Raw genomic sequence first — 27,894 nt, 5'->3', positions numbered from 1 at the left:
GCTTCTTCTGGGCTATATTCTCAGCAGCATATTAAACATATCAGGTCCCCATAAGGAGAATCATGTGCTAACGGCTGTCTAAATGACTCGGGTAAAGTTTGTAGCATGCGTGCTTGTTGTTTTTGTCTGCTTCCACTTGTCTCTGCACTAGGATGATGTCGGAGTAAATGTGCAGTCATATTCGTTGTGTTCCCACTAGTGCTGTCAGCGTTAATCTGAAATGACGTTAACGCCACAACACGGCAAATCTCCGTTAACGAGCTACCGCGGATCGCCCCGTGCGTGGGGCTGGACGGCCAACACGTTAATGAGCTAACTGCGCTAACGCAATAGTTCCCACCAATGTAATTGAGCATTGCTGGCACATCCAACATACTGTTTTACTTTTGTCCATGACGCGCTTACCTTCAGGGTCATACGTCACATGAAAACCAAAATAGTTCCAAACGCCAGATCTGAATGAGGGTGGGGGAGGTTCAGTTTGCTATGTTGCAACGAGCTTAGCTTCTGTCTCCTAGCTTGCCCTGCGCTCAGTGAATCTGCGTTCGACTACTCCGCCTAGGCTGCACTGTCGAGCGCAGATCCACTGAGCGCTCAACACAGACAGCACCGTCAGAAGGAAAGTTGATAAAATAAATTAAAAATTTTGTATTGTTCATACATATGCGTACCGAACCGAAAGCACTGTATCGAACGGTTCAATATCGATACGAGTATCGTTGCACCCCTAATAAATATATATATATATATATATATATATATATATATATATTTATATATACATATACATATATATATATATATATATATATATATATATATATATGTATATGTGTGTGTAGAAAAGTTGCACGGGAATTCAAGTTCTGCAGATAATAGTCAGGATGGTTTATGGAAGTGAGTGAAAGGCTCAGAACCAGAATACTTTATTCATCACTAAGGAACGTATGTGGGTTACAGTAACAGTAACAGACTAAACTATTTAAATAATACAATATGTTACAGAATTTACAAATTTACGAAGTAGCAAATCGCTCAAATATCAAGAACAATGCAGAGGTGATGGGTGAAGAATGACCTCAGTAATTGATAGAACCTTAACTTTCCATCACTGTTATGTTCATTTGTTTCACTGTGCAGGAAGCACCAATATTTGTTAAATAGTAATATTTGTAGTAATATTCGCCAAAAGTTCTTTGTGTTCTTTCTTCTTTATTCATTGTCTGTAAATCCCCTCCTGGGGTTAAAAAAGTGAACTCCACACTGAGTGAGGAAGGGTTAAACAAGTGGAAAACCTCAGAGATTCATTTAGTGAAGAAAAAAGTACACACACACACACACACACACACACACACACACACACACACACACACACACACACACACACACACTCTTGCTTGCCCGTATCCTCTTTGTAGGCTGGTCGGCCTCCCCCTCCTGCCACTCCCTCATGCTCCTTCAAACCTTTGCCTCCCTCAGTCTGCTCCTTTGTTGGGAGGTGTCAGGGGCAAGGCGAGGTCGCCACCCCGACACACCATGGGGTCAGTTTACAGGAAGTGTGTGTGTGTGTGTCCGTGCGGCCTTGACCTTTGTTGACATAAGTGCTTGTTTTATTAATGCAGTGTAGTGGTGGTCTCATGTCCCTTGTAAAACATGCACACACACACACACACACACACACACACACACACACACACACAGCAACCACTGCCTGCTGGTTTGAGACAGAAGGCTACCGTGTGTGTGTGTGTGTGTCTTTACCTTTTATCAGTGTTGCTTTGTCAGCAATGATATGTGGTGTCGCTCTGTTTCTGTTTTTACATTCACTGATTCGTTTTTTTGGCTCAGGAACTATTGTGTGTGATAAACGGATGAAATATTAGCACACACACAGACAAAGAGATGGATTTAGTAAAACTGATAAACAGTGAAGTGTGACTGGATTTAAAGCTGTGCTGCCACTTGGTGTGTCATCTGTTTTATTTTGTCTACTTTCTTGGACATAAACTTGTCATAAACTTACTTGGAAGTGAGCTGTACGTTTGAATTTTTCAGAAATCTCTCAGTCAGAACATGCTATATTATATTTAGGTGGAAGCTAGCGAGCTAACTTCCTGCTAACTTCATTAAATTTTAATAAATCCTGTTTTCATGGATGCCTGCATGTTAAACTTAATAGTTACACCTGGTAAAGCAGCAACGCTGATCATTTTATTAACATCTTAAAATCCGAACTTTCATTTTTAATTTGTCTTTGCTGTTTGGGCTGATTGGGACCTGATGAATGGAAAATCAAAGAATTACCTCATTTATCAGATTTACCAATTTTACCAGAGCAAACATTTGTATGTTGGTCCAGACAACCCAAAATGTGATGTCCACATATGTGGAGGTTAAAGGTGAAAGAATTGAGACAGTTTGTAACTCTCAGTGATGCTGCAGTGTTTGATTGACTTTGGGAGCTGAAGGGACGGAGTTTAGGACGCAGATTACTCCCAGATTTACGAGCACCTCAGTCCGACAGATACGGGAATAACGACGCTCGCTTGCACGTTCTACAAAGAAATGTGCTTTGTTGTGTATCTGACGGACAAACACCAAACCAGTTCCACATCACTGAAGTTGCAGCATGTTTACAAACCAGTTCTGGTTCATCTGTTTCACTCAACAATCGTCCATGTGCGTATGAAAACAAAGGCACTGCGCGTTTTACCCAGATTCTATCGCGATATTTCATTTTCTCCTCGTTGCCTAACATTGTACCGGTGTTACCGTGAACGTATGATACGGCCCAGCCCTGCTTGGAGCACTAGTGGAGCTGCTGGAAATAGAACGGACAACCTCAGTTTAAGACAGTCAAAATCTAAATAGGCAGTGTGCTGCTAACATGCATACCGTCTCCAAAGACTTCGTAAAAGGTCATATTTCTGCTCTAAAGGTCTCCCCCTGCAGATACACACATGCCCGTGGTAAAACGCACTGAGGCTATGCTTGAACACTCTTTTGCTACAGATCAACCTTATTTTTTATTTCACCATTTTTCTAATACTGATGTTTTACAGCTTTTTATAGTTTCATATTTGTATGAGTCAAAGTGATGTTGTATGTTTAGCCGCATACTGCACGAGCACCCACCTTATCTGGGCGTGGTTAAGAAGCCACTTGTCATAACCGCCTTTCATAGCCAAGCAGTTTTAAAATGACCAGCACAGAATTGAAAGACGGGATTTTCTAGGTGTGGAAGTGTCATGGCAGGTTTTATAAAGAGAGTTATTTGATGGTAGTTACTTTAACTTCTGCCTGTGATGATGTGTTATCAGTGCAAAGTGCTTTTGACTTGTTTGCATTTGTCTTTGTATAAACGCGTCCCCCGACTGAAGCACAAGACGTGTTGCAGCTCTTCTGCAGTCTTTTGTAATTACAGTAAGGAATACAAGTAAAAGCACTTCTCCGTGTTCTTGTTCTTTACACTAACAAAGCAGTTTAAGTACAACTGCAAATGTTACCCTGGGCAATATCAGGCGCTTTAGCATGCTCCTAAAATAAACCAACAAAGGAGCATACGATTATTTCATTTCAGTGTTAGTTGCCATCTAAAACCTAGATTAATCTATACTCATCCTGAGTCTGGATTTACGGGCTTCCTCCTTTGTTTGTCTCAGCTGGGCCTCTCATCTCTTTTTGCCTGTGTTTGTCCTTTGGAGGCAACTATACTGCAGGATTAACAGCAACAACAGTGCTGTGGCATCCAATTATCCAACATTTTATGGTCAGTAACAGTGTTGTTCAGGACCTGTCTGCATCTAGGTTTCCAAACAGTAGCAGACAGCAGGATATCAGTGAGGTAGCTGTGCTGTGACAAACAGAGGTGGTGAAGAGCACAAACAGCCAACCAGAACAAAGAAAGGGCACAAATCATATTTTCTTTATTCCCGTTGTTCACAGTCTGCATCTTCTCGTCTGTGAGCTCACTAACAGCTGGCATGATGTCATCAAGTTTGATGACTCTTTACCTTCTGTGTGTGTGTGTGTGTGTGTGTGTGTGTGTGTGTGTGTGTGTGTGTGTGTGTGTGTGTGTGGTTGGTGTGCCCACTCATTGCGGTTAATGAGAGGGCTTTTGCTGGTGAGGCCAGCAAAAGTCAACCAATTAAGCTGACTTCCATGTGTAGCATAACATTCGCCCCCTCACACTTTCAAAAATACACACACACACACACACACACACACACACACACACACACACACACACACACACACACTAACTTTTCACAGTCTATTTTCCCCTCTTTTTAATTACACCATCTCATACAGATTTATTTAATTTATGCATTTCATTTGACTACATGCAGAAGAGTGGACACAGCTTAACTACAGTCTCAGAGTATAATTACATTTTCTCTATTGGACAGAAACAGAGATAGTGGAGAAACCACTGTGCTAACAGCGCTGTGGAACTTCTCTCAGGGATCACGTTCTTCATCCAAACTTAAATACATGTACAGCTGTGTGGGCCTCTGTCTACGAGTCATTACTTGTCTTTACCGTTTGGCCTGCTGTCAATCAGGGGTGGGGGGAAAATGGATACTGTGTAGTATGGTGATATTTTGTTTGCTAATAATGTATGGATACAGGGACAGCAGAAATCGATACTTTGTTACATAAAGGTTTTTGTGCTCTGACTTCAGAGCATGTTGATCCTTTTTCTGAGCAAGAATCCTGACATTCCTTCACTGTCCAAATGTGTTTAACTTGTTTTTGGCAGCAATAAACATGACAGTTTACTTATTTTAATTTAAGACATGTTTTATTTTAATTAAGTTTAAAACTTTTTTATTTAATGTAAAATTATATTTTGTTTTAATTTACTTTCAAATTCTTCAGTTGCTGAAGGGGCTGCATAGTTTTCATAAACTGCATAGTTCAGAATAGCTATAATTGTACCAGATGGTTGATTCAGTTAAGTTGGACTAGACTGTAATACAAACCGTTCAGTTTGTCAACAATCAAACTGAAATGAGAGAAAGACTGAGTGTGAGACTTTGATATTAGAGAAAATGATGATTGATAAAGTTTACCTTTATGTACAGAATCTGAATATCGTAAAATATTTTAAAAGATTGCAATAATATCGTATCGTGGGATGTATGGTGATTCCCACCTCTACTGTCAATGTCAGGTGAGTCGTGTCCATGTCTGTTTACTCTGGCTACACAACTCAGTGTGCAATGAGTCTGTGGAGCTCGATGACGGTGATACTTAGAGGAGTTGTTGAGGATTTCACTAACACTGCTGTTTTTGCACACGACACACACAAGACTACTCACACTGTTAGCCAGTGTTAGTAGTACTAGGGCTGGGCCATATCATACCGTTCACGGTAACACCGGTGTAATGTTGGGCAACGATAAGAAAATGAAACATGGCGATAGAATTTGGGTAAAACGTGCATGCGCAGTGCCTTTGTTTTCATACGCACATGGCGGTGACGCAGAATGAGAAGAGCGAAAGTGGATCGTTGAATGAAACGATGAACCAGAACTGGTTTGTAAAAATGCTGCAGCTTCACTGGTGTGGAACTGGTTTAGCTTTCGTCCGTCAGACACACAACAAAGCACTATTTTTGGTAGAGCATGCTAGCGGGCCGTCGTTATTACCGTGTTGTTTGGAAAATACGGCACACTTAAAATCAATCCTTTGATTTTTCTGAAAGTCGACAGAGCCCCTTATAATCCCGTGTGCCTTATGTATGAACTCTGGTTGTGTTTACTGACCTCGAAACGATTTTATGTGCACGGCGCTCGAAAATCTGTCAAATGTTTCAGTACGACTTTGCTAAGCTACGAAGCCGCACCGCTTGATGGATTGTTGGAGCTTTACGGCTATCGTAGGCGGAGCCTCGCGGAGTGATACGTACTGTGCTTCAACATAATGTTACCGTATTGTGTGTGTATAACCTCTTTTTAAGTGTTGTGGATATTATACATGGTTATGCTGAGGATATGTCGGCCAGTTTCCACTGGAAATGTCTTTTGGTTAAACTGTCAGTGAGGAATTTGCATTTGCACTGTTACATTTTTATATAACTTTAATGCAGATAAAAAAACAGCTGCTTGTTTAAGTGAAAATACATTGATTTTTTTTTTTTTGCACTAATAAAGTTGAGGAGTTGTAAAGTATTTTGTCTCGTGTCAATTATATCGTCAGTTATATCGTTATCGCACATTTTCAAATGTATATGGTGATAAATATTTTTGGCCCTGCTCTGCTACAGAGCGGGACATTTGTTTTGCAGCATTTTTCTGCGTCTCACTGAGGCTCTTACAACCATTTTCTGAAATGCAGTCGGTGTGTGCGACCACAAGGCCTCGGTGCTTACATACATATTTTCTGAGCACCTTGGACACACACATGCACACACACAAACACACACACAGAGTGGAAAATATATTAGATGGGAAGACGTGCATGTAGACAGAATAAAGGAAGTGGAGAGGGGAGCGATTGAAGAGAACAAAGAGGAAAGGTGAGCAACGGGAAGAGAAAGAGAGTGGACGGAAACAGATTAGTGACCTAAATCACAGCAGCGTCCCTCTCAGGTACATTAGTGTGTCTGCGTGTGTGCGCATCTTTGTCCTCTTCAGTGCACGTAGGTGTGTCGAGTATGTGGGGCAGCGAGCAGATATGTGTGTGCACATAATACAGTTCAAATTTGGTTTGTGTGCTGCAGCCACCATATTGCAGCGTAAACAAAAGCTGTGTGTAGTGCATGCATTGTGTGTGTGTGTTCGATCACTAAGCGTTACAATAAGAAGTGTGTGTATACGTGAACACTATGTGCTGTTGTCACTGGCTGGAACCAAACGTACTCGTCGTTGAATCTAATTGTTAAAATTGTAATTGATGCCCAGTGCTGGTCAATTATTGGAGATAAATGAATTTCATGACCACGCCTCCAAACACGCCCCTTCCTGTTCTTCTCTATATATGACCCCCCTGGTTCCCCCCGGTTCGAACACCTTTCGAGCTCTTTAATACAGTTTATCTTACAAGAGTAGCATCATCTCCTCTTTCCATTTGCTTACAATCGTGCTCTTGTCCGTCACCACATCAGACGAATAACTGCTCTGCTTCATCGGTTTCCCTCCAGGCAATCCAACAAACCCAAACACTCTGAACGTCATGGCGGCGCCGGTCATCATGGGAAACTTTCTAGCAGTTTCCTCACCAGCCGACAACCCGCTCTGCCACGTCGATCCATCCAGTCACCTTCTCTCTGCTAAATCCAGTTATGCAGTAACTGCGGCCGCTCGCCACCTCCGCGAAATTCAGCAACATCACAGCTGCACTCACAGCGCTCTGAAACAGGCCCGCAGGCCAGGCGAGTCAGCCGCAAAGCCACGCTGCTCCCACACAGCCATAATACGTCTTAGTACTATTGTTTTTTTGTAAGTCATGATGTAATTCCCAAATTGCTCCTGCTGTTTCATCCGACTAAAGCTTGCTCTGCCGTCTCGTAATCGTGGACCAGATGAATCAGTGTTCGGCTCCTGCAGTAAAACAACACTGAAGTCTCAGGATGACTTTTCTTCAAGAACGTGACGATATAAAGTCAAGAGATGGAACATGAATGAACTCACTCCATTCATGTTCTGGCTGACGGTACAAAAGCACAATGCCAGCAAACGTGTGGCTGTGATGGAGTTACAGCTACGTCACGTTAACCTGACCTGACACCCCAACAGACTTTTGTGAAAGGAGGTGTCAGAGGAATTCAGTAGTGTGGAGATAATACACCACAAAAGCTTTTGTATGAAGTCCCATCCATGCAGAGCAACACTGTCCTCACGTTCTCCTGCGCCGTGCAGCAGAACGTGAGGACAGCCTGCTTTACTGCAGGAACAGATGAACATGCTGGATCTGTGCGGCTCATTCCTCGCCAACAATATGAAATGTGTTGACTCTACAAAAGGAAATGATGCAATCTGATTCTTAGAGATTTTATTTTCTATTAAGCTTCCTGCTCCTTCTGACGGCATCACTCATTCAGAACTGACCAAAGAAATTTGTTGCTGTTTTTTGACTGAGAATTCAATTTTCAGGTCAGTGGAAAACACACGTTAATATATAACCATCGATTAAGCATCAGTTATCCCATTGATTCATAATAAGAAATACTTTTGTCTTACTAATGAGCAATAATAAATATTCAAAGGAGAAAAAAAACACGGCTCACTGGTTTCTATTTGAGAAGGTTCAACCTCACGAGCCTTTGATTGTATGTGTTACATATTAAATTTAACTTTTCAAAGAAAACGTTTTCTTAAATGCAAAAATATATAACTGTGCTGCAGCTTTGGTGTATCGTATTCAAGCACATTTGTGTGTTACTGTGTGAGTTTGTGTGTCAGGCAGTGAAGAGAAGCAGCACATCAGCGTTCTGAGGTTTGATTCAAAGTTTCTGTGCTGCTCAAAACAGACGTTACCAGGATGTAGATGTTCATTAATATTAATAATAAGTCACTGTCCAACACATCAACACTCAGGTCCATTTTTTAATATTAATGCAATTTAATTCATACAGAATTTTATATGATTTCACTTTCAATTTGAAAAATGTTACAAAAGTCTTCAAATAAAGTAAAATATAAAGTATGATCTATTAACCCCACGCCCTGACTTTAAATTTAAACGTGTTTTGAAATTCTCACTTTGTCTTTTGTCGACTCGACCCCGTTCGTGTCGTCCCGCGGCATCATTTAAACACGGTCAGGTTGAGTTCAACGTGTGGTGTTCCTGTTTAAGTCTGTGTGGGCTTCATGTTGTCAGAGCTTTTGTTCACACGCGTCTCATGAATACGTTTGTATTACAGGTCGGATTTTAGTCGCACACGTGGGTGAAACGTTTCCATGGTGACAGTGGCGCGTGGCACAGCCGTGCGTTACACGAAGCGTCGGAGCGCTGTATGTGCGTGCGTTTATGATCGACATGACAAAAACACGTTTGGAGTAAAAAGGAAGCTTGAAGCAGAAATTAGTGAAGCTTAGAAACGAAGTGTTTGGAGAATAAGACACAACAGCAAAGGAAGCAGGAAGCCAGCCGTGCATCAGGCAGCCGGTCTGCTGCAAACAGTGTGTCGTTCTCAACATTCACCTCCTCTGTACTCTCCTCCCTCGCATACACAGACAGTGACACAGGTAAACAACACAGCTGTTAAAAATATACACGTGCATCTGAAACGTTGTGTTGCTCTTTAATGAGCAATCAGAGTTTGGCTCATAAGTGTGTGTCAGCAGGAGTAGCTGACAGATGTTGTAAGAGAGAAAGAGAGAGGTTACTGCACAAAGAAACAAAAGGAAGCACGAGAGCAGAGAAAGGTGTGACACGTCCTGCTGACTGCGTCCACTAAAGTAGTCGTGAGAGACGAACCAAAGACATCAAACACTACCCAGTATGCAGACATCACCAGCCTGGAGTCTGAGTCAGCTCGTTTCAGATGACAGCGCTGTGTGAATTCGTCTGTGAGATACTGTTGCTGCTCAAACCTCATCCATGTTCCCCTAAACCCTTTAACACGTGCTGGTTCAAATGACAGATCAACACGAACTAACAGTAAAAACACTGAAAGAAAACACGTTTGTTCACTTTTGCTTATTACTGCGACTCTTCTGTTGTAAACGAGCATCTATCTGCTTTCCATCAGTCAGATTGTAGCAGACAGCACGACATCGTATCCTGCTTGTCTTTACCAGATCATAGCGCGCTGACAATATTACTGATCACTTCTGAAATAAGCTTTGATCTGGCTACAAGCTGCAGTGCACACATGTTTACTGTGAGACCGTGCACAGCCTCAGTTTATTGGCTGTCTTGGCCATTAGAGCTTAAATCTAAAGGCGGCCATGCTTCCCCCTCTGGGAGTCCTCTCTTCTCCATTGGCCAGCCTGTGAACATGTCCCGCTCTCCCAGTGCTCTTCTCATCATCGCTTCGTACTTTCTAATTATTTTCTAATTGCTTACGTCCATTTTTAATTGGATCAAATCAAATCAAATACTTCCTCTTCCTGTTTCTTAAGCATTATTCTGTTTCATTTAGATGTAAACTGCTGCCTTAGCAAGTGCTGTATAAATAAAGTTGCATTTTCCTCACGTGTGAACAAGTGCTAAATGTTTTTGTTTTGATGTTACCATGTTTGATATGTGATCGCTCACAGCACTTCAGAGTAGGGTTTTTATAATCCATTTATCGATTAAAATCGATTCTGGCTTGGATAACTTGATATCCATTCATTAAAATCCTGAATCGATTTTTTAATATAAATTTATTTTTCCCGAAACACCAGAATCTCAGGTGAAACCTCACAAAATTTCAACAACCACCAAACAGCTAAAACAGTAAATGAGAGCAGGAACACGGATTCTGCACAAAGACGTAAACACAAAGCGCCGACGCATCAGAATCAGTCAGATGCGACTTTCTCACCTGACTGCACGGACACGGTCGGGGCTGAAAGCCGACAGCTCGCTGATGCTGATCTGTCGGCGGTCCGCGCTTTGTGTTTACGTCTGATTCTAAAGCTGTTAGTTTGATCTCTCTCCAAACAATATTGACCGAACCAGCAGCAAAAGAAGATCCAAACTACGCTTCACATAAACATCGTCATGAATTCACTCTGACTTTTGCTGTTTTGCTTCCACCAGGATAAAATCACACTTCATGCACAGCTCTCTCTCTCTCTCTCTCTCTCTCTCTCTCTCGAACAGTTTCCCGTCTAAAAATCTGTTTTCGTCATTATTCGCTTGTTTGTTATGCACAAGTCTACCGTTGTTTACAGGCTGTCGCCAACGTTTTTTTTCCCCCTTTTACTTACTTTCGAAAAGAAAACCTAATTTCTGCCATTCAATACTGAACAAATTTAAACTTTTTAAAATTATACAAAATGCAAAACGCTGAGTCTCTAATAAAACCGCTGTAACGTCAGAGGTAACGTTCATGTGTTGATTAATGGTTTTCTTTTGTTTTTGATCTACTGCAGAAATTTTTTATAAAATCCCAGAACAGGAAAATCACCTTCATGTTTTTCTGTGTTTTGTCTTCAGCTACTTTGACACAAAGGCCTCTGCTGTGACGCTCACACCTTTGATAAAGTCTTGCGTGTGTCAGCTTCCTTTTTATAGATACAAAAATATGTAAATGTACTGATCTGAATTATAATATTTCTGACTGTCAAAATTTCCCAGATTCAAATCGAATTGAATCGAATCGAATTGAACTGAATTGAATCGTGGATCAAATCGATTCGGGACCTTGTGAATCGGAAACGAATCGATTCTAGAAATGAGTGACGATACCCAGCTCCAGCTCAGAGGTGCCGTTTTAAGCATCGCATTAAGAACCAACAGCAGAGTGGTCGGGGGTGATGATGTTTTGGTTCATCAGTCGTCCAGTCAGCTTATGTTTTGGGAGTGGCTGCACGACGTCAGTGTGGGTTGTCAGGTCTCATCTGTGCATGCTGCTGTGCAGAGCTGCAGACGTGTCTGATTAATTCCTTCATTTCTGGACCTCAGTTCAGTTTTCTGATATTTTCATCTCGAAGTTTAAGAGCCTCAGCAAATGAGAAACAACAGCAGTGACACGGGAACCTCGTGCAAACATGTCTGACAGCTTTATAGCTGTGCTTCAGCCAGGGTTATGTCAGCTGTCCATCTCTGCCAGCTCTGGAAGCCAAATTGCTTGTAAGTAGAAAAATCCTGAAGCAGTGCCAAGATCATCTGAACCAGTCGCCATGTTTTTACCTGTTCGTCCAGCTCCTGCAGTTCTGTCCAGTTTAGAAGAAGCATTATTATAACGAATGTGTTTTCTGTTAACTTTGTCACTGATTGAGATTCAGAAGGCCATCTGTATTTGAAATGTCAGGTGTGGGCAGTCAGGTAGAGTCGGTGGGCTGGAGGCTTACACAGCCGAGATCAAGATGAAAAAGAAAGACATTTTTCTCTGTGTGTCAGTCATCACTGTTTCCATCAGTCTGAACAAGCACATCCGTGCAGCTGCGAGCCTCGCTGAGCACAGTTCCCAGGAAACGGAGGAGAAATGATGGAAGGACAGTCAAGCAGAGACGAGAGAGAAAAAGCACGAGGACGGGAGAATCGGAGAGAGCAGTTCAACCACCAGATCGGGATCAGATTTTAATCCCTCAATTAGGCCGAGTGAATAGAGCGATGTTGCTCGATGCCCTCCGCTCACCCTCTGCGCCCAGCTCGGTTTAGCTTTTCTTCTCTCTCCTTCATCAGTTCTGTAGCACCGACCCAGGAAGCCTCGTCTTTTCCTTTAATTTGTCACATGCTGTGAAAGAGTATTTTCCTTCTTAATGGGTTACATTACAGTGCAAGCAACGACAGAGGAAGACATGGGGAGAAGGGAGAAGTGAGCATTAACAAAAGATTTTGTCCATAAAACAAACATCTGTATTGAGAGCTACATATCCTCAGCAGAGAAGAAGACAGTGTAGCACGAAGACAAAGATTTGTGCCTGAGTTTGATGTGACATATCTCCAACACACAGCAAGAGAAAGGAGCACAGCCGCTCCTTATCTGTCTAACCATCTATCCATCTTCTTCCTTTTATCCAGTTCAAGCCTGCAAAGGGCAGGAGCCTATCAGCTGTCAGAGGGCCATCACAGAGACACACAGTCGCTCGTATAGCAGGCCAATTTAGGACCAGTTAACCTAACACAGGTCCTCTGGTTTCCTCCCAAACACAGACGTGGACATGCAGACACCACACAGCTGTTCCTTCTGAAATGCTTTTGTGCTCACATCATTTTTATTCCACAAAGCATATTTTCTCAACTTATCATCCTCCAGTTTGCTGGGAAATCACTTATTTTTAAATATAGGTTTAACAAATCAAGTCTACAAGCTATCTTCTCACCAACAGTAAAGGCTGACCTGGAAGCTGTGTGGTCATGTTCACAGAGCAGTGGATGGTGCGCAGTGCTTCGTGTACACAAAACTGCACAAACACTGCAGCAGTGGATCTCTATGTGAATTGACAGCAAGGTCAGCATTGCCATTTTAATTGCTGACCCACTTGACTGAGTTAAGCATGTTCCTGTTGTCCGACACGTACAGAGATGAATTAAGGAGGCGTGATTTAAAATAGAGTGACAGTGTCGTCACGCAACACCACCAGAAAAAATGTACTTTTTAAAATCTTTTGACTTTTTTTAATGCACCATTAGGCACGGTGGGGTGAACGCTGCCTACATGTCTGCAGGCTGCATCGCTTCATATTCACGAGCTTCATTCGATCTTGACACAAAGTGAATCGGAAAGAAACCAATGAAAACAGAGGAGCGACATTGATGTCTCTGTGGTCAACAATAGATCCTCTGTAACCACTGTATCCACTGTGCAATAACAAGCTGGTGTGTAGCTTTTGTTCAACAAATCTCTTACTGAACTGTACGGCGTGATTTAGACCTCTGTGGGAATCCTGTTAGAGCAGAGGGGTCCAACTTACGAATGTGGCCGGCGATATAACTATATCAGTTATTACTGGCCCGTCACTATGTGATGCCCTGCTGAGAATCCATGGGACTTTATTTGACCATGCAGCCAATCACATGCAACAACAGAGTGAGATCATACTATTGTGAAAAAGGAAGACATCTAGTGTCGTGGTACAGGCCAGTGCACAGAGAGACGGATTTAAATGCAGACGTGTCAGGAAAAAGTGAAGAAATGAGTGAAAATATAAAATGAGCAACATCTGGCTGCATGTCAGTGATCCTGGAGACCGAGTGCAGAATTAGGAGCTGTTTTTATTTTCAGCCTTTTTCCACTGTGGAGGACAAAAGGTTTCAAACCTGCCCAGCACGAGTGTGCTCTCGCTAGTGTACGTTCATGAAAGTAAGACTTTAAATGGTCTGCATTTGTATAGCGCTTTTCTCAGTCCCTAAGGACCCCGAAGCACTTCACACTACATTCAGTCATCCACCCATTCACACACTGGTGATGGCAGCTACATTGTAGCCACAGCCACCCTGGGGCGCACTGACAGAGGCGAGGCTGCCGGACAGCGGCGCCACCGGGCCCTCTGACCACCACTAGTAGTTAGTATCTTGCCCAAGGATATTTGGCATGCAGCCAGGAGGCAGCCTGGGATCGAACCACCGACCTTCTGATTAGTGGCTGACCTGCTCTGCCACCCACAGCCACCCACTTAACACTGAATAAAAAATGCTTCCTTGTAAAACACTAAATGTACAGTTCAGTGTTTCCTACGACATAAAACAAACTACATGCAAAGTGGCAGAGATGTAGCACGAAGCCTTAAGATAAGATAAGATAAAACTTTATTAATCCCTCGGGTGGGTTCCTCTGGGAAGTTTGGTTTCCAAAAAAGCACAGCACCGACAGAAGTTACAGAGTTACAGAATATTATATATATATATACACATATATAAATACAAAGACATATATAGATAAAATATACAAAGGGGATAAATAGAATAAATAGGAATAAAAATAAATAAATAAATAAAAAAAAAGAAAGAAAGAAAGAAAAAAAAAAAACCTGACCTTGGGTCAGTGTCTAAAGGAGTCTCATCTGAAAGTCGCTCCAACACATTTATATTCTTAACTTGTTCAATCTGCTGCTCACCACAAACAAGCACAAGCTTTAACAGCATTTTCACAGCTTTTCAGCTCCCTCATGGCCATTCACTCTGGTAATTAGTAATAATGCAATAATTGATTAAATGACAGAAACGTTTCTGTTTTTCACTTCCTGCTCTAGAAATGTTTGTTTTTTTATGACTACAGTTTAAAAAACAGGAAATCAAAACAAATGTGGGCAATGAGTCGCCAGACGTTTTCTGTCATTTTACACAATTACTCCTTACAGAGAGTCGTGCTCACAGACTCACTGCTGGTAAATGCTGAACCTTTTCCTAAAGATCTTTAAGCCTGAATGGGAGGCAGAGCCTTCAGCGTCCAGGTCCCTCATCCATGAAAGCTGCTCACAGCTTCACTCGCCGTGTGTTTACACACCGCTCTGCATTTAATCATTAGTTATTATCAACATCTGGCCACAGTGTGTCTTTGCTCTGTCTCCTCCCCCCACCCAACAGCTCGGGGGCAATAACCCTCCCTGAGCCTGCTTGTGCTGGAGGCTTCTTCCTGTTAAAAGGGAGGTTTTCCTTCCCACCGTCACCAAAGCGCTGGCTCAGTTGTTGGGCTTCTCTCTGTGTTCTCTGCATTATTGCAGGGACTTCACCTTCCATGTCAAAGTACCTTGAGGCAACTGCTGTAGTAATATAGCACCATATAAATACAACTGAATTAAATTGATAGTGTATTAGTGCACACACACACATAAAAATATATTTGTGTGTGTGTTTGGAGGAGATGAAGAGAAACTGAACCAGAGGTGAGCACAGTGAACATTCACCAGCACAGACTGAACGTGTCACAGTGATTGTGAAAGCGTTTCGCTGCAGTCAGGATAATTATGAATTAGTGAGATGCAGACGATGATTGCAACTGTGATCCGCATTTTACCATCTGTTCGACGTTGTTTCACACACAGACACACAAAGTGGAATATGTGTTATATGCATGTGAGCAAACACACGGGCCACAGACAGCTGTACTCGGACACTGAGAGATTAATGCTGTCATTGACAGATGACAGATGATTTCATTTGGTCAGTGAACAGAGCAGCTACACAGCAGCTGAGCAGAGCATTAATCCAGCACAAACTCATTACATTTGAGTTTCAAATATTCTAATCCACAACACCTCTGTGTGTCTATGTGCATTCATTTATGGTGATCAGGCTATGACTGTATTTATCATTCAGTTAATGACTCTTTGCAGATACTTGTGAGTGCACTTGTTCCCTGCTCCAGTCAAAATGTCAGATTGGCGATTAATGTGCTTTTTTTCCGAGCCGTGCTAATTAAACGTTGTTGACACCTAAAATGATAAATGTTGTATTGGCATGTTGACAAAAGTCCAAACAGTAGGAATCAGAATCTGTTTCCTTAGGGGTGGAGCAGACACACACACACTGTGCAGGGCGCACAGCTCAGTTTTCTAATATATTTAAAGAAATATTTAAAGCTTCAACATGTGAGGGGACGGAGATGTAAGACAGCTGGTATCCAAACATTTGTTGTTAACTTGCATGTCTCAGTTTCAAGAGAGAAGTAGTTGTAAATTTGAGACATCTTGCTTTTGAATATTTAACCCTTTAAAGCCAGTCAGAGCAGCACGCTCTGTTTTGCGTAACTATTTTTAAATCCCTGTAGCTCTGCAACCACGTGAGCTAGCGCAATAATTTTTTTTGCATATGAAACCGGAGGAGTTGTACTTACATCTTATGCCATCAGCTTGTCCTCGGTCACAGTTTCCTTCCACATATAGCTTTGCAAAAACTGCATAAAAAGCACTTGCAGCAACAAAAACATAATATTCCAGAAACACGCTTTGCCAATCCGATCAGCTGTTTGTAACATTTTGCGGAAATGTAGTTTTTTACCATCAGGAATCATGAGCCTATACTGGTGTTTTTAAAAGTTATGTTTGACTTTATGACTTTCTGTGTGGTTTCTGGGATGCTTAGGACTCATATTGCACTGCTGGAAATAGTTTATTTTGATGCATATGCTGCTTTTTTGCAAATTTGCATTATAATATTTATTTTCGTTTTTCCTGCAGTGTATAAAAATTGATGTATTTCAAAAACAAAACTATGAAGACACTCAAAATAAATTTCCTGTGGTGGGAAACTATTTTGTGCAACTTTTTTGTATTTACAGTTTTGAGGGATAAGCCTCTTAAATTTCTCTAACTAGAAATATATGTTAAAAAAACAAAAACGATTTTCAATTTTTTGTAGTTTATTGCACTTTTTTGCAATTTATGTAATTACTATGCACTTAATGCAGACATATTATTAAAATTTAGGGTATAATGGTTGTATTGATGTATAGCAACTTGAAATGCTCCCAAAAATGGCTCCACAGCATGTAAAGATATAATATAAGCTCTGGCGGACTTGGTTCTATGGTCGGTCTTAAAGGGTTAAGGGACAGAAGCAGATTTAGAGCCGTCCTGAGGATAGTTGTTCCCAGTGTTGTTTGTTAGGATGAGAACTGTGATACAGTCTCACTGTAACCTGTAATAATTATTATTATACAATTACTGTTGTGTGACTTCAGTTTGGGGAAGTGTTTGTATAACAGAGTAATACACTTCAAAGCAGCTTCAGTTGTACAACGAGATCCTGACTGTGCTGGACGATGAAACACAGCAAGGACTCTTCAGCAGATTACTGCTCAGGGAAGCTGTTTCACTTAAACACCGGCCCTGTTTGCTTCTGTGCTAGTGACATCAGCATGTACTTACACGGTAGCCTTTGTATTTAATTCTCTGCTGCTGTTGGTATGACAGACGAGGCAGACTAGCACCAAAGAGGATACTCCGTCTTCTTGTGAGGCAGCAAATGACACACAAGAGAAACTCGTCTCCGCGGGTCACTGTCAGCCTTCAGTGAAAAGCAGAACAGCCACTCAAGACAAACAGAGGAAGTGTGTGACTCTTCATAAGTGTGTGTTTATTTTTTGTCTGTGTAAGCTGCTATTTCTCCGTGGGGCCGTTTTCATTTGACAGTACGACAGGCGCCTTTTCTGCACCGGGTTACACACACGTGCACAAACACACACTCTTCACTTGTCTGTGTGCAACAACAAGCAGGGCTGCTCGATGATGGCAACAATGATGATCACGATTATTTTCACTGAAACTGAGATCTCGATTATTTAACAATAACAATGTGTTGAATAATGACTTTAAAGATTGTCAAAAATAATATAAAATAGTGCAAATACTGATAACAGTGCAAATGTTTGCAATATAAAAATAAATGAAAAATGTAAACATGTATGTTTAGTGAACTTTGCAGTGTTGCTCTGTGGTGCAGCTACGACACTGTAGCAAAGTTTACACACTATGTCTACTTGATCCACGTCTGACTGAACCCATAATGTTTCCACACCACTCAAGTTTTTTTTACCTCTTTTCAACCAACAGCATCACTCTCCTCTCCAAATAACTTCTGCTTAGCTTTCCGAGCTTCCCTCGGGTCATCGTAATCAGCGGTCCCCAACCCCCGGGCCTCGCACCGGTCCGTGAGTCGTTTGGTACCGGGCCGCGAGAGTTGAGGCTCAGGTGTGAAATGTATAGTTTTCAGGGTTTTTATCGGTTTTCAGCGTTATTTTGTTATCGTTTTTATCGTTTACTCGGTTTTCCTGGGTCTTTTCACGTGTGTTATGAATAAATCTTCTTTTTTTCGGTACTGGTACTAGTTTTATTTTGTTGTATTTATCCGCGACACCTTAAAGGTGCATAGTATTTTTACTGACATGTAGTGCACATATGTTTTGGGCAAAAACATTTTTGAATATTAAAATACAAACATTTGTAACAAACAATTGACAAATTAGCCAATGCAAAACTTTATCTGCCTATTAAAAAAAGAAGATAATCTTCTTACAAACTGTTGTTTGATTTTGAAACGGGAAAAAAGTGGGGAAACAACTGAAAAGACTAACAATTGAATAAAACCTGAAAGCAAGTAAATACTTTCTATGCTGCCTTATGGTAAACTTTGGTAATATTGATAAAGAACAACACTCGCTGTTGTATTTATCCGCGACACCTTAAAGGCCGGTCCGTGAAAATATTGTCGGGCATAAACCGGTCCGTGGCGCAAAAAAGGTTGGAGACCGCTGCTCTTAATTGTTGTGACACGTGTTCGAAATGCAGAGGGGTGCGCTCGATTTGCCACACGGAGCAGCGCGAGAGTAAAGCACGAGGGAGGGGCTAATAATCGGCTCAGTCATTTTTAATGATCGTTGGAAGCCCAGATCGTAATCGAGATTAAAATTCGATTAACTGAGCAGCCCTAACAAGAAGCAAACATCTCCTGGCCCTGGGTGCAGCTACATCAGAGATAGTCAGGGCTGCACATCAGTGGTCCGCAGGTGCGCATGCGCTGCCAAAATAAAAGATGTGCATCAGACAAGAAGTTGCAACGTCGAAGATGTCGAAGAAGAAAGCTCCTTTAATCAGTTACTCTGGTGTTCGACATCTTTACGTGTTCTAAACAAATGTCTGTCCTCCTCCAGAAAATCTCATGTACGCAAACACGCGTTGCAGCTTCTTGTCTGATGCGCGTCTTTTATTTTGACAGCGCATGCGCACCTGCAGACCGCTGATGTGCAGCCCTGACTATAGGCTTGATCTGTGACGTGAACGCAACACACAGGCTGTAACAGCCGGGTGCTAAAGTGTGAGAATGGGATAAACCAGCACACGAGTCTTGACTTATATGATATCATACGATATGAAATGAAGAAGCTACTCAGAGATGTTACTGAGTGAGTCGTCATTGCTTCGCAGCAGCACGCAGCAGCACACAGCAGCACACAGCAGCACGCAGCAGCACACAGTGGTCACTCGAGACTCTACGTGTTGCTGTTATTGCTTTTTTCTGCTATCACATAGAAATCATCCAACACACATGTTGATTTGCCTGATACACAACACCATGTCAGCTGGAGGCACTGGGACGAGAGGGGATTTTCTGAGTCCTGTAAGGTCAGCAAATGACACACACACACACACAGACACACACACACACACACACACAGTGAGAGAGGGAAACTTGCCTCGGAGGTCCCTGTCAGCTGTCAAGGTAAAAGCAAAGCAGGCACTCAAGACAAAAGCGAAGCGTTGGCCTCTGTGTTCACGCAGTGTGGGTGACCTGGTTTGTCTGGTTTACCTTCAGTGCTCTATATTCACTGATGCCACTGGCCAGTGTAGACTGTACTCTGACTTTGTGTGCTTCAATATGATGTGACAAGAGCTCAAAGTTATTATAGAGGAAAAACCATTTCAGTCACATCTTTGGGTGCAAAGTGCGCTTGTTCGATTTGATGGCTGTAGTGGAGACACGCAGCACAGAGCCACAGGTCACTGCCTCGTGCTGACCCACTGAGTGAAGCTGGCGCCTGCATTGGTTCATGTTTCAGGCATTGCACCTTTAAAGCATTGTTCTATTTGAACACATTAATACTGGTTTGATTGTTGGACAGAGGAAAGCACAAACTTCTTCTCATTCTGGAGGCCTGCACAGTGCAGAAGGACAAATCCTTCAGCACCACAGGCGCTTGGATCCACTCCCTGCTGCAGTGCTTCTCTTTGGTCGAGCACTCAAATTACGTTTTGGCCAAAGACATTTATGGCTTAAAGGCCGACTTATTTTTGGATATTTTTTGGATTCAATGGTCGACTGTTTTCAGCCGTAATGTAGAGCAAGTTACTCTTTCAACATCAACGTGACTCTTACTACTTCTACCTCTGCGTCAGTCTCAGCTGACTGCAGCTTTCCAACCTTATAAACAGTACATTTGCACAATGACTGACACTAGCCAACTGGATGAACAATGAGGTCAGTGTGTTGCTCATTAATATGCAAATATGCAAATGACCATGCATACTAATGAGGTTGGGGAAACCTGCAGTCAGCTGAGAAGTCACTTGGATGATGATGAACAGAATCAACCTTTTGGGATCTACTTACCTGGATGATTGAGCGTGTGCACCTATGTACTAGGATGTGATGTCAGAGAGTAGCTGAGCCCTGTGTTACTGTGTGACTGCATCCATGAGGGGTGCACATTAATATAACTTGGCATGCTTTGGATTTTGAGGTGATTATCTTTGATAATCGCTGACATGAAACTATTGTGCAGCTGAACTGAAAGTTAAGAGACAGCACAGTGTTGTTGTCAGACATATGAGAGCAGCTGGTTTCAGCCTGTGGGTGGAGCCTTCCTTTGTGACGTTTTTCCTTTTTTGTTTGGTTTTCAGGAGAGTTTTGATCCACCTGAGCCTCATTGCCATGGTGACGAAGAAAACAATTACAAATCATTAATTTAAAAAGGCAGTTATTAACTAAACTACTCCAGAAACAACAAGAACATAGTATTGTGACGTAAATCTCACCATTTACATTTCCCAGTTTGCCTCAGAGGGACTGGTAAGTGTTTGGTTGCTGCTTCGTGTGTCTGTGGAAAGAGACGGCAACATATTGCTCTTTGTTTCGTGGTACCCTATGGATAGGCCTAATTTATACCCCACACACACATCGTTCCTCCAAAGGCCACATGAGCAAAACCTCTGCTGCCAGGGGACAGACGTCATCCGTGTGCGTGCGTCCGTATGTGCGTATTTGTGTCGGCTGATTATACACCGGAGTATTTGATGGAAATATTATGACTGGTCTAAATTTCCTTTCTAACATGGAAATGCTACAGCTGTGACACACAGCAGCAGCACACAGCGGCTTATGTTCGCTCACTGTAGCACATATCAGTGTGTCGACACCAAACCTAATGTTTGTTCAGTGTTTGTGAGTTTCTGCTGTTTTTCTGTTGTTGTTTTGCTTTTGTTACATTGTAGCTGAGGTGTTTCTGCCTTGCTCAGCACAGAGTGGATTTGCACCAGCTCATAGTCATCTATAACCAAAGGCTGACACCATCTCACAAACTTGCACAACAGAGACACAGATCGACCTGCACTCGTTTTACTGACTGAACAAAGTTGCTGTAAGAAAAGAAGAATTCAAATTTGTCTCGTTTTGTCTGAACCTCATTTATTGCAGTCAGTGGCTGTGGGAGAGGTGCACAAAAGTTTTATTTAAATAGTGAGTCTGTGTGTATATATATATATTAGGGGTGCAACGATACACAAAATTCACGGTTCGGTTCGATACTTTGGTGTCACGGTTCGATATTTTGTCGATACAAAAAAATGTTCATGCCTTTTTAATTTGTCATTTATTAAAATTATAAATATATATTTTAACTCAAAAGTACAGTTTTTAAATTTAATGTTGCTGAAACAACAAAGTAATAAAAAAATAAATCTATCTGATGGAGAAATCACTCATCTTTGGAAAACAGAGTTTATTACAGAGAAATGTCTCTTTCCAAAATAAAAGCTCTACTATACGCTTCTTCTGGGCTATATTCTCAGCAGCATATTAAACATATCAGGTCCCCATAAGGAGAATCATGTGCTAATGGCTGTCTAAATGACTCGGGTAACGTTTGTAGCATGCGTGCTTGTTGTTTTTGTCTGCTTCCACTTGTCTCTGCACTAGGATGATGTCGGAGTAAATGTGCAGTCATATTCGTTGTGTTCCCACTAGTGCTGTCAGCGTTAATCTGAAATGATGTTAACGCCACAACACGGCAAATCTCCGTTAACGAGCTATCACGGATCGCCCCGTACGTGGGGCTGGACGGCAACACGTTAACGAGCTAACTGCGCTAACACACTAGTTCCCACCAATGTAATTGAGCATTGCTGGCACATCCAACATACTGTTTTACTTTAGTCCATGACGCGCTTACCTTCAGGGTCATACGTCACATGAAAACCAAAATAGTTCCAAACGCCAGATCTGAATGAGGGTGGGGGAGGTTCAACTTGCCATGTGGCAAGGAGAGCTTAACTTCTGTCTTGCTAGCTTGCCCTGCGCTCAGTGAATCTGCGTTCGACTACTCCGCCTAGGCTGCACTGTCGAGCGCAGATCCACTGAGCGCTCAACACAGACAGCACCGTCAGAAGGAAAGTTGATAAAATAAATAAAAAATTTTGTACTGTTCATACATATGCGTACCGAACCGAAAGCACTGTATCGAACGGTTCAATATCGATACGAGTATTGTTGCACCCCTAATATATAGATAGATAGATATATGTATTTATGCTTATGTGATGTCTAGGCATAGCTCTTTATCTAATTAGCATGTGTATGATGTCCTTGCTTAACCCAACTGTAATGATTCCACTTCCTGTATGTCACACTGTGAGTGATCGTACTCTGGGAAGTGCCTTCAGATAGATTTTCTGCTCAGGTTAGTGTTGGGTCTGTATTAAGAATAATGGTATAGAGAACTATCTGATTGAAGTAGCTCCAGGCCACATGTTCTGTGGAGTACTGCAGCCATCCAATCAGCTTTCAGAAACAGCTCATTTCTCATCACTGTGTAAAACACTGCTAGCTCCTACATGAAACACAGCACTGTATGGTCTTATAATCAGAATAACCTTTATGCAGTACAGCATATAAAGCAATAAATGCATTTGGAGCCCACATATTGAAGTTTGGTTAAAGCAGTGGACACTGATTAGCTGAGTTACTATAATGCACTTGATGCTTGCAGCATGATGGCATTAACTGTTTAATGGGCTTAAGTAGTTCATGCCTTTTTATGCACATTCCCTTTTTTTCACTGCTTCTTTGAACCGTAGGACAGAAGGACGTAGACTTTAAACAGTTATAATCAGGTATAGTTGCTTTGTGCTGCACCCGTTTGACCCTTGTTCGCCTTTTGCCTCAGGCTAATAATAATAGGGGATTATCGGGTCTTTGGGGTCTCGCTCCAATACTGTAGCCTTTACCTAACAATAGAATTTGTCTTTAGATGATAATCAAATTGGTATGCAGCTAGTCTTCACACACTCACGTGCAGCCTGCAGATGTGCTGTCCACTGCCTTCAGAGTTTTAACCTTTTATATAAAATACTGTGACAAATAAACAAAAATGATAAAAATAAATAAATAAATTGAAATTGAATTTAACAACAAAATGAATTTACATTTATTTTGAGTGATAGACAGAAAACAGTCTAAAACTAAAGTTAGGTCCATAACAACAACGACGTCCTCAAAATGGGGAGCTTTTATTTTGAAAATCCATTTAATGGGTCATTGTCATGCCTGACGACTCAGCCACGTCCCATGTTCCGTGTTCTGGCTGGCCAGGGTGAAACACTGTGATATGATGCTGTTGGTGGAGACTGTGGCCTTTGGTGAATTATACACACTTCTTATCCAGTGAATAAAAGACTTTCCAAAACCAACTTCATGAAGAACCATGAAAAGAAAGACCAGTGAACTTTGCCAAAGGCCTTTTCTGCATCTCGTCTGTTGCTTCAGCGTTGCGCCGCGGTGCCAGGCTAATGAGGTTGAATAACCTTCTAGATGTGTTAGTAGAACGTCTGCCTTTGACGAAAGTGACTTAGGGATAACTTTAATGTGGGCATTGATTAATGACAGAGGTCGGTAGGTAGAGCAGGGTCTTTATCTGGCTTTAGTCAAAGTGTTATTGCAGCTGTGTTAATATGGGAAGGAAGCAGGCTGTTATGTTTTATTACTGCGACTGTTCTGACCAATCATAGAGTAAGAAATGGAGAGCCATTAGAGCCCAGCGCCTTGTTTGGCCTTCAGATTAAGGCACCGTGTAGCTCATTGGTGGTTCAACACAACTCTGTGTCTTCTTTAGATGGTGAGTGATGAGTGAATGTCTTCTGCTTATTGTCAGTACACATAGACGGTATCATTCAGTTACCTATAAGTGTATTTGCACTGTTTTGTTTGTTGGCTGATTGTATTGGATTGTATTGTAGCAGATATTCAGTTTGTTGTTGTGATAAAATATTATCAGCTGTAATTTTGTGTTTTGTAATTCTCTCGACATTTGTTTCTTTGGGTTTGTCGTCACTCTTAGTTGCTTCATTTTTTCTTTAATATTGCAGTATAATATGTATGTATATATGCAATAGATCCCGTTTTTCTTCCTGTTTTTTCTTCTAAGGCTACTGCGATATGATTTCTCACCAAGCTTCTTGCTGATTGTCTCGTAGTCCAGCCTCATGCATTTCTACAGTCTTGTCCCCGATGTCGGCTCTATGGTCCTGCCCATGCTGCTGCAGGGGTTGGAGTGGAAGTAACTGATGAGTTTAGGTTGACTATCTGTAATTGATCTGTGAGAGTGAGAATATTAGATGGGTTGTAGTAGAGCTGGGCGATATATCGAGTTTTTAAAAAATATCGATATATTTTTATACGAGATATAAGATGTGACAATGTTGTTTATATCGATATAGTCTATGTTAGTTGTGGAGCCGCAAGTTTGCCTCTCTTTCGTCCACTTTTGTCTTTACGCAACGTTACTCGGCCTCGCCCCTCCTTCACTGAACACAACTCCCCCTCCTCCCCCATCGCTTCACCTGCAGGAAGCAGTGTTGCCAACTTAGCGACTTTGTCGCTATATTTAGCGAGTTTTCAGACCCCCTTAGCGACTCTTTTTCTAAAAAGCGACTAGCGACAAATCTGGCGACTTTTTCTGGTATTATTGGAGACTTATTTATGATGACTTTTTGACGTGAAAACGCGTATCGCTCTCACTCTCAACAAGCAGAGGTGCTGCCGTGGGCGCCTCACCCGTGCCAAAGCGCTCACGGGTGGAGGATAGTCCTCCCCCAGCTGCTATCAGGGCAGGAGACGTTCACACCTGTGCGTCCAAACTGCAAATGAATCGCGCATGAGTTCTTCTTTTACTGTTAGGCTGTTTTGTGGATCACAAGGTTTAAAACTACTTATAAACACACACTCTCACACACAAAGTAACTCCACCAGAGTGCCAATTTCGGCTCACTTTTGCCAGTCCAGGCCTGGATAAAGGAGCAGGGTTGGAATTGTGACATTAAAAAACAATAATTGCTAAAATAAATTTAATTTGTAGTTCTAAATAAATTCTAACTGCATTTAGGACGTTTTTTACTCACTTTATGTCTCTTCCACAACGTTATTTCTCTCTCCAACAACGTAGGTTACAATTACATTAGCGTGACAAATTATGCAAATTAGGTGATGACGTCATTTGGCGACTTCTAGCGACTTTTAGGACAACCAATAGCGATTTCCCTTACTAAGGAGTTGGCAACACTGGCAGGAAGCGACAAGATGGACACGGCAAATCTCCGTTACCGAGTTACTGCGCATCGCCCCGTGCGTGGGGCTGGACGCCGTCAACGTGTTGGCTAGCTAACCACGCTAACGAGCTAACCACGCTAACGCCATGCAGCCCAGAGGCGCTGCACAGCCTAAAATCCTTTCATTCTCTCAAAAGTTGACAGCGCGCCTTATGTATGAATTCTGGTTGTGCTTGATGGCCGCGAACAGATTTTATGTGGTACACGGCGCTCAGCAATCTGTCAAAAAATGTTTTAGTAGAACTTTGGTAAACTACGGTGCTGCAGCGCTTGATGGATTGTCGGAGCATTACGGCTACCGAGGAGCCTCGCGGACTGATACGTACTGTGCTTCAACGTAATATCACCCTACTGTGTATAAGGACCATAAATGGCACCTGTTAAGAGACGTGGTTACGACGAGGATTTCAAACTCAATGCTGTCAGTCACACAGTAGAAGTTGGGAACAGAGCAGCTGTGAAATCTGTCTTTGTTACTATGCTCAGCGTCTTTTAGTTTACCTTTTGACTGCACAATTGTGAGCTTTTTGTTATGCACAAAAACAACATTGTTTTATTTTATTTATGGAGCATTATTATTTAATAAATGCTCATAATTTATTTTTGAGTAAATTTTATGTACATCTATGCTCTATGTTAATAAAAGTGCCTGTGTGACATCTGGGACACAGCTTTGACTAAGAACTCTCTTTTTGTTCTTACTTTATGGCTTTAAAAAAAAAAAATCGAGATATATATCTTATATCGCCATCCAGGTAAAAAATATCGAGATATGAATTTTGGGTCATATCGCCCAGCCCTAGGTTGTAGCCGAATACTTATTTGACTCAATGACAGGCAAATCAATGTATGACTTAAAAATTAAGCAGGCAATCGTCTAAGGAGCTTGGAAAGAAAAGCATCTGGATTTCTTTAAGTTGCTGGGAGACGTCTCACCTCTCTCATACAAGAAGCTTCTTCAGTTCTGAAGCTGCTCAGACTACGATGACCTGGATGACTGAGAACCTTCACGTACAAACAAATCTTTTTCCTCCCACTGTACGAACAGTTGCAGAAACTGTTGGTGAATATGTTAAAATAAATATTGTGTCTTACATAATATACCGAGTTCCTCCACAGGCAGATTTAGTCTCGGGGTGAGACACAGTGACACAGAAGAGCTTCCTTACCAGCACAGGACTCAGGTCTGTCTGCGCCTGCAGGCCAGTGGCCACTTTGAAAGGTGATGATGTGACATCCTGGACAGGAAGTCGAGGAGGGCATGCCTGTGTCGAAGAGGGCGCCTTAAAGTATAAAGTATGGGCAAAACAATTTGAATATCAACCATCATGAGCTGAGCTCACAGCCCATTGTTAGTTTGGATCGTTGTGCAGCTGTGCTGTTTGTAAGGTGGGAAATCTTAAGAAAGGTGAATTGCAGTCAGTGCCAAACAAGACTGCAGCTTTGTTCCTGCAAATGAGCAAACACTGATTCCACTTTAATGTGAGAGTGAACACATTTGTGTCTGAATGTTTGAATGAAGGGTGCTTTTGTTGTTTTAAAGACGCGTTTGAATGGATTCCAAATGTGGACGAGTTCTCTGTTTGAATGAAACACACAGACCTCCAAACACTAATGTGTACACACCTGAGCAGAAGTCACTACACAGCTGATTTTGATCAGGTCTGGAGCGGGCGCAGCACTGGAGCCTCTTTACGTGGTGCTGAGCCTGACAACCTCAGTGATGCTGCACATGAGCTCTGTAATCGTTGCTGCTCACATATTCTGACAACAGAACTGATGAATAGACTTTTTAAGATCACTTGTATTTGTTGTTTTACTGTGTAGTGCAAAGACACACACCTGTCAGTGTGTTTCATGTGTGTAACAATATTAAGTCACACCATCAGCGAGCATCACCTTCATCGTTCTTTTTTCAAAGATGTTTTGTTCATTCTCCACATTCATCATCCTTTTTTCTTTCATGTGGTCTTTC

The 27,894-nt window shown here is 41.9% G+C and overlaps 1 protein-coding gene and 1 long non-coding RNA gene across 9 annotated transcripts in view; both read left to right on the top strand.

Moving 5' to 3' along the window:
• tenm3 (teneurin transmembrane protein 3) overlaps window positions 1-27,894 on the top strand; it is a 796,285-nt gene that overhangs the window by 602,162 nt on the left and 166,229 nt on the right. The gene's annotated exons all lie outside the window — the stretch shown is intronic.
• LOC146517694 (uncharacterized) lies at window positions 798-27,892 on the top strand. The gene is made up of 3 exons (XR_014874656.1): window positions 798-18,409; window positions 18,734-24,933; window positions 26,723-27,892. It is a non-coding gene; the product is annotated as an uncharacterized LOC146517694 (long non-coding RNA).

This window comes from Neolamprologus multifasciatus, chromosome 6 (assembly GCF_963576455.1).
Source record: "Neolamprologus multifasciatus chromosome 6, fNeoMul1.2, whole genome shotgun sequence".
In the NCBI taxonomy this organism is placed as follows: domain Eukaryota; kingdom Metazoa; phylum Chordata; class Actinopteri; order Cichliformes; family Cichlidae; genus Neolamprologus; species Neolamprologus multifasciatus.
The sequence above is the reverse complement of the archived record's forward strand: the minus strand, read 5'-3'. Positions and strand labels throughout refer to the sequence as shown.